This window comes from Zingiber officinale, chromosome 4A, assembly GCF_018446385.1.
Source record: "Zingiber officinale cultivar Zhangliang chromosome 4A, Zo_v1.1, whole genome shotgun sequence".
NCBI lineage: Eukaryota > Viridiplantae > Streptophyta > Magnoliopsida > Zingiberales > Zingiberaceae > Zingiber > Zingiber officinale.
The window spans coordinates 148,470,117-148,476,438 of NC_055992.1; positions in this window are offsets into that span (position 1 = coordinate 148,470,117).

Below are 6,322 nucleotides of genomic sequence, written 5' to 3' on the forward strand. Positions count from 1 at the left end.
TATGGATCATCCCCTTGTCCATAAACAATAGACAAGGATCCGATATCGGCATAAATTGAAGGATCACATTCAAATCTTCATTAAAAATAAAGCAATTATGCCTACAGTAAATTTCGAGCCGTGAATGTTAAGTCTTTCTCGTGCAGTCTGCGTCTGACGCGATCACTTTTTTTGAATTTTGCAGTGGCTGATGAAACATTTTCGTGGTGTCGAAGACCTTAAATATTAGTCCATTCGAAGGGTAGATATTTAGATTAAAAAAATGTTTACATATTAATTATCCATTTTAAAATTGATTCAAGTTTGCAAGTAAATTATCCACCCACCAGTAAATAATGTATTCGGTGGCCATGGGTTATCTCCTTCCTCTTTTTTCTTATCCGGGCTCATGTTGTTACATCTAATAGTATAAAATACAGAATACATTAGTAAATAAAATTTATAGTGATCTTCCAAGATAATCTTGATCTCCACTTAACGTCGAAAAAATGATTATGACATAAGGTTAAAAAATTCTTCTTGGATTCACAAACCAAATCCTAATCTAGATGTTCTCCTTTGCCGATTGATTCAATTACCTCCAACTCCCTATTCCTTTCCAATTGCTCTTGGACACTTTTTAAAGGAGAATCCATTGATCTTATGACTAGTGCTTTAATATCATATTATGAATGCTTTAACTACACATAATGGAGGAAGATGAAGGTGAATGGACATCCATTCACCTTCCTAATGTTGCAAATATTACAATGTTCAACATTTCTCACTCGTTCAAGTCAATCAATAAAAGTTATCTAGTCACAAAAACTATGTAAATCACATCGATTATATGATGATAAAGTCACGAAGACCAGAACAAAAAAATAATTAGTCACAAAGACCAAATAAGAACATTCAATCTATACTTTAAGGAAAATGATTCGTGCGACAATAAATACACCGAGCAATTATTACTAAAAAGATTGTTACACCTTATATAATTATTCTATAGAATGAATCAGAGACATTAATCACTTGTCTTTACTTCAGATTAAATTATTTATATCATTATGAACATCTCTATTCTCTCATAATGACCATTATGTCGAGAGTATGTTCAACATTCCCAATTCAATATAAGTATTCACAATTACATTTTATGTACCGATAAAAATATAATTAGTACTAGTGAATAAATGTTAAAAATATAAATCAATCTTAATCTTCCTTTTTAACTAGAATCTATTCATTCTAAGTAGTCGTTTTCCTAGTTATACTCCATAGACCTAATCACACATAGCCAATAGGAAATATGCTAAAGTAGCAGTTACTGATCAAAACTTTAAGTAGACAGCTAAATAGTCACTTAGAATAAGATTGAGATTAACATATAATCGCAAGGGTCTCACATAGTAGAGAATCAAGGATTCATATATACTCCTACTACTCTTCTTGTCATGATAGAACATGTGGTATGAATCACATGCTACGATGTTATTCTCTTTATTAAAAAAAGTTATTTTTTTTTCTCAAAATTTAACATCGTACAAATTTCGATCTAGACATACTTAATGTCTAATCCTGAATTTAACATATGAATTCCAATATGACTTTAAGCAGATTGAATAAATGGTGGGTTCATTTACTCCAATCATTACATAAATGATCTTATCTTGACACAATTATCAAGGCGACCTTAACTTATAAGTATGTTTCTATACACAGTTACAGAAGTTATCCCATAAATAACGGTCATACCTCTATTTATACTTAACAAATATAGATGATTGTTCATGTAAGTGGACTAATCTCAATCTACCAATATGCTTATCGAGACTTTATTCAAATGTAACAATGACATATACACTGAATAAATCATGACATTTTCATATATCTAATTGTTTTTACAATATGTTACATTCTTTGAAGTCCCAAAGACTTCACATGTCCTTGAAATGACTCTTTAATTAATAGCTTAGCAAAAAGATCGGCAAACATATTACATGTAGGGATGTACTCAAAAAGTACCTTTTTCTTATCAACAATACCCCTTATAAAGTTATATTTAATTTTTATATGCTTGTCTTTGCTGTGATATTTGAGATCTTTGGAAAAAATTATAACAACTTGACTATCACAATACACTATAACAGAACTCCCAACAATCTTTAGATGTTTCAGGAACCTTTTTAACTAGACAACCTCTTATATAGTCGCTGCACAAGCCACATACTCAACTTCCATTGTTGACAGTGCTACACAAGTTTGTTTCTTGCTATTCGATGAGATGACGCCACTATTTAGCAAGTAGGTATATCCAGATATGGATTTTCTATCATTTAGGTCCCCCACTCAATCTACATTTGTGTAGCTAATTAGTCTCATATTTGATCCTTGAAAACAAAGACAATAATCTGCTGTCCCTTTGAGATATCTGAATATCCTCTTCACTACTTTCCAGTGTCTCGATCTTGGGTTTGACTGGAAATGACTAACTAAGCTAACAACATAGCTTATATTAGGACGAGTACACAATATAGTATACATTAAACTACCAACAGCACTGGCATATGATTTTTCTTTATTTCGGCTATTTCCTCAGGAGTCTTGGGATACCTACTTTTGCTCAGAACAGTACCTCTCACTACAGGTATCTATTCAATATTGCAATATGACATATTGAAGTGTTGTAGCATCTTAGTAATATAAACCTCTTGAGACAAACCCAAAAGTCTTTTTGTTCGATCTCAAATGATCTTCATTCTTAAGATGTACTCAACACTTCTCCTATATCTATTATATCAAATTGTGATGAAAGTCATTATTTAACTTCTATCATATACTTTATATCACTTCTAGCTATTAACATATCATCAACATTGATCCGGATATAGTTGAGTGGTAGAGAGGAAATTAGGAGGAAAAGACAGGGGCACTTAGGCCTTTTTACAAGCTAGGGCTTTAAAGGGAGAAGCGGCTCGTGTTTTGGAGAGGGAAGGGGGGGGGGGGGGGTTTGGGGGGACGCCGCCAACCGAGGAGGATGGCTCTCCTTTTGGTGCCTGTCGCCGGCGACGACGGAGACGCCGACACTTTCTTTCCTTGCTCCTCTATCCTCTTCCCTCTAGCTTCGTCATTCTAGTGTCGCCGCAAAGAAGAGGAGGATGCCTTTTGGCCGCCGTCAGCTTTGTAGACGGGAGATCTCCCCCTCCACGCCCACGGTCGCCGCTTTCTCTTCTCACCGGCAGGTTCGTCTTCTCAGCTTCCCGACAGGATCAATTTGGCGCCGTCTGTGGGAACGCGCCTGATCTGGAACGTGAAGATGGACGATGCCGGAGAGTTCTGCCATTCTCATGACCCCGGTCAGTTTTCCCGTTATTTATTATGTCAGTTATATGATTTGCATTAGTTCCTTGGGAGAAGACCCCCGAGCCGATCGGCCGGGCGGATTATATACGAGCCACATGCTCGATGGCGAAGACCCCCGAGCCGATCGGTCGGGCGGATTATATACGAGCCACACGCTCGATGGCGAAGACCCCCGAGCCGATCGGCCGGGCGGATTATATACGAGCCACACGCTCGATGGCGAAGACCCCTGAGCCGATCGGCGGGGCAGATTATATACGAGCCACATGCTCGATGGCGAAGACCCCCGAGCCAATCGGCCGGGCGGATTATATACGAGCCACAGGCTCGATGGCGAAGACCCCCGAGCCGATCGGCCGGGCGGATTATATACGAGCCACAGGCTCGATGGCGAAGACCCCCGAGCCGATCGGCCGGGCGGATTATATACGAGCCACAGGCTCGATGACGAAGACCCCCGAGCCGATCGGCCGGGCGGATTATATACGAGCCACAGGCTCGATGGCGAAGACCCCCGAGCTGATCGGCCGGGCGGATTATATACGAGCCACAGGCTCGATGGCGAAGACCCCCGAGCCAATCGGCCGGGCGGATTATATACGAGCCACAGGCTCGATGGCGAAGACCCCCGAGCCGATCAGCCGGGCGGATTATATACGAGCCATAGGCTCGATGGCGAAGACCCCCGAGCCGATCGACCGGGCGGATTATATACGAGCCACAGGCTCGATGGAGAAAATCCCCGAGCCGATCGGCCGGGCGGATTATATACGAGCCACAGGCTTGATGGTGAAGACCCCCGAGCCGATCGGCCGGGTTTGAATTAGCCCTCAGGGCCGTCTAGCCCAGAAGTTAAGCCGTAGAGTCGAACCGGCGACTATAAAAACCCCGGCTTGAAGACCGTCTAGCCCAGACGTTAAACCGTAGAGTCGAACCGGCGACTATAAAAACCCCGGCTTGAAGACCGTCTAGCCCAGACGTTAAACCGTAGAGTCGAACCGGCGACTATAAAAACCCCGACTTGAAGACCGTCTAGCCCAGACGTTAAACCGTAGAGTCGAACCAGCGATTATAAAAACCCCGGCTTGAAGACCGCCTAGCCCAGACGTTAAATCGTAGAGTCGAACCGGCGACTATAAAAACCCCGGCTTGAAGACCGTCTAGCCCAGACGTTAAACCGTAGAGTCAAATCGGCGACTATAAAAACCCCGGCTTGAAGACCGTCTAGCCCAGACGTTAAACCGTAGAGTCGAACCAGCGACTATAAAACCCCGACTTGAAGACCGCTGCATGGACTAGTTATCAGATATTCTATCTCCCCCGTTCGGGGTCGAGCGGTCGCCACTGGTCTCAGACCAGCTTCAGATATTCTATCTCCCTCGTTCGGGGTCGAGCGATTATCACTGGCCTCGAGCCAGCTTATCAGCATATCATATTTCTTATCTCCCCCGATCGGGGTCGAGCTATCTCCGATGGTCGTGAACAAAGAGTATCTCTACTTGTTTCAAACCAGAATATAGGTTATGCGCCCGTTCGGCTTGTGACTTTCGCCTCCACGAGCCTTCGATTCACGGGCTACACTTCCGATCGACTCACGAGTGATGCGGTCACTCGGCATCATTCCATTTAGTTCACTCGATTGCTGGGTGGCACCTTACGATCGCCCGTGGACTATTCTTGAGGCTGCGCAGTCAGCACTTTCATAGCCATCCGATCGGCATCATTTCGATCGTTGGCACGACAGCGTCCGTCTAGCATCTATCCATCCGATCGGCATCATTTCGGTCGCTCGCACGACAGCGTCCGTCTAGCATCTATTCATCCGATCGACATCATTTCGATCGCTCGCACGACAGCGTCCGTCTAACATCTATTCATCCGATCGGCATCATTTCGATCGCTCGCACGATAGCGTCCGTCTAACATCTATTCATCCGATCGGCATCATTTCGATCGCTCGCACGACAACGTCCGTCTAGCATCTATCCATCCGATTGACAACACTTCGATCGTCCGGTCGGTATCTTCGCGGCTGTGCACTCGGCATTGGTCCGATTATAGACTGGGTCCGCTCGGTATCGTTACCATCTCCTACGACATCACTATTATAGCGACCGCTCGAGCGACATTATATTATTGGTTTAGCGATTTGGCTTTGACATCGAGAGCAGTTCAATTCTTTGCAATAGACTGTCCAGTCAGTCGGACTCACGCCTCCTTCGACTAGACTTGAAGAGGAGGCTTGTGATCCGGATATAGTTGAGTGGCAGAGAGGAAATTAGGAGGAAAAGACAGGGGCACTTAGGTCTTTTTACAAGCTAGGGCTTTAAAGGGAGAGGCGGCTCGTGTTTTGGAGAGGGAAGGGAGGGGGGGGGGGGGGGGGGTTTGGGGGAACGCCGCCAGCCGAGGAGGATGGCTCTCCTTTTGGTTCCCGTCGCCGGCGACGACGGAGACGCCGACACTTTCTTTCCTTGCTCCTCTATCCTCTTCCCTCTAGCTTCGTCATTCTAGTGTCGCCGTAAAGAAGAGGAGGACGTCTTTTGGCCGCCGTCAGCTTTGTAGACGGGAGATCTCCCCCTCCACGCCCACGGTCGCCGCTTTCTTTTCTCGCCGGCAGGTTCGTCTTCTCAGCTTCCCGACAGGATCAAACATATAATAAAATGACAAGATTTCTTTTTTCTTTTCTTAGGTAAACACAATGATCCTCATTGATCATTTCAAAATCATAAGACAAAATGACTTCATTAAATCTTATGTTCTATTGTCTTGACGCTTGCTTTAACTCATATATAAACTTCTTAAGTTTACATACTCTATTCTCTTGGCCTTTAACAATGTAACCTTTTGACTGTATCATATAGATTTCTTCGTCAAAATTAACATTAAGAAAAATTATTTTTACATCTATCTGATGTAATTTCATGTCAAAATGTGCTACTATAGATAGGATGACGCGTATTGACACAAACTTTACAAC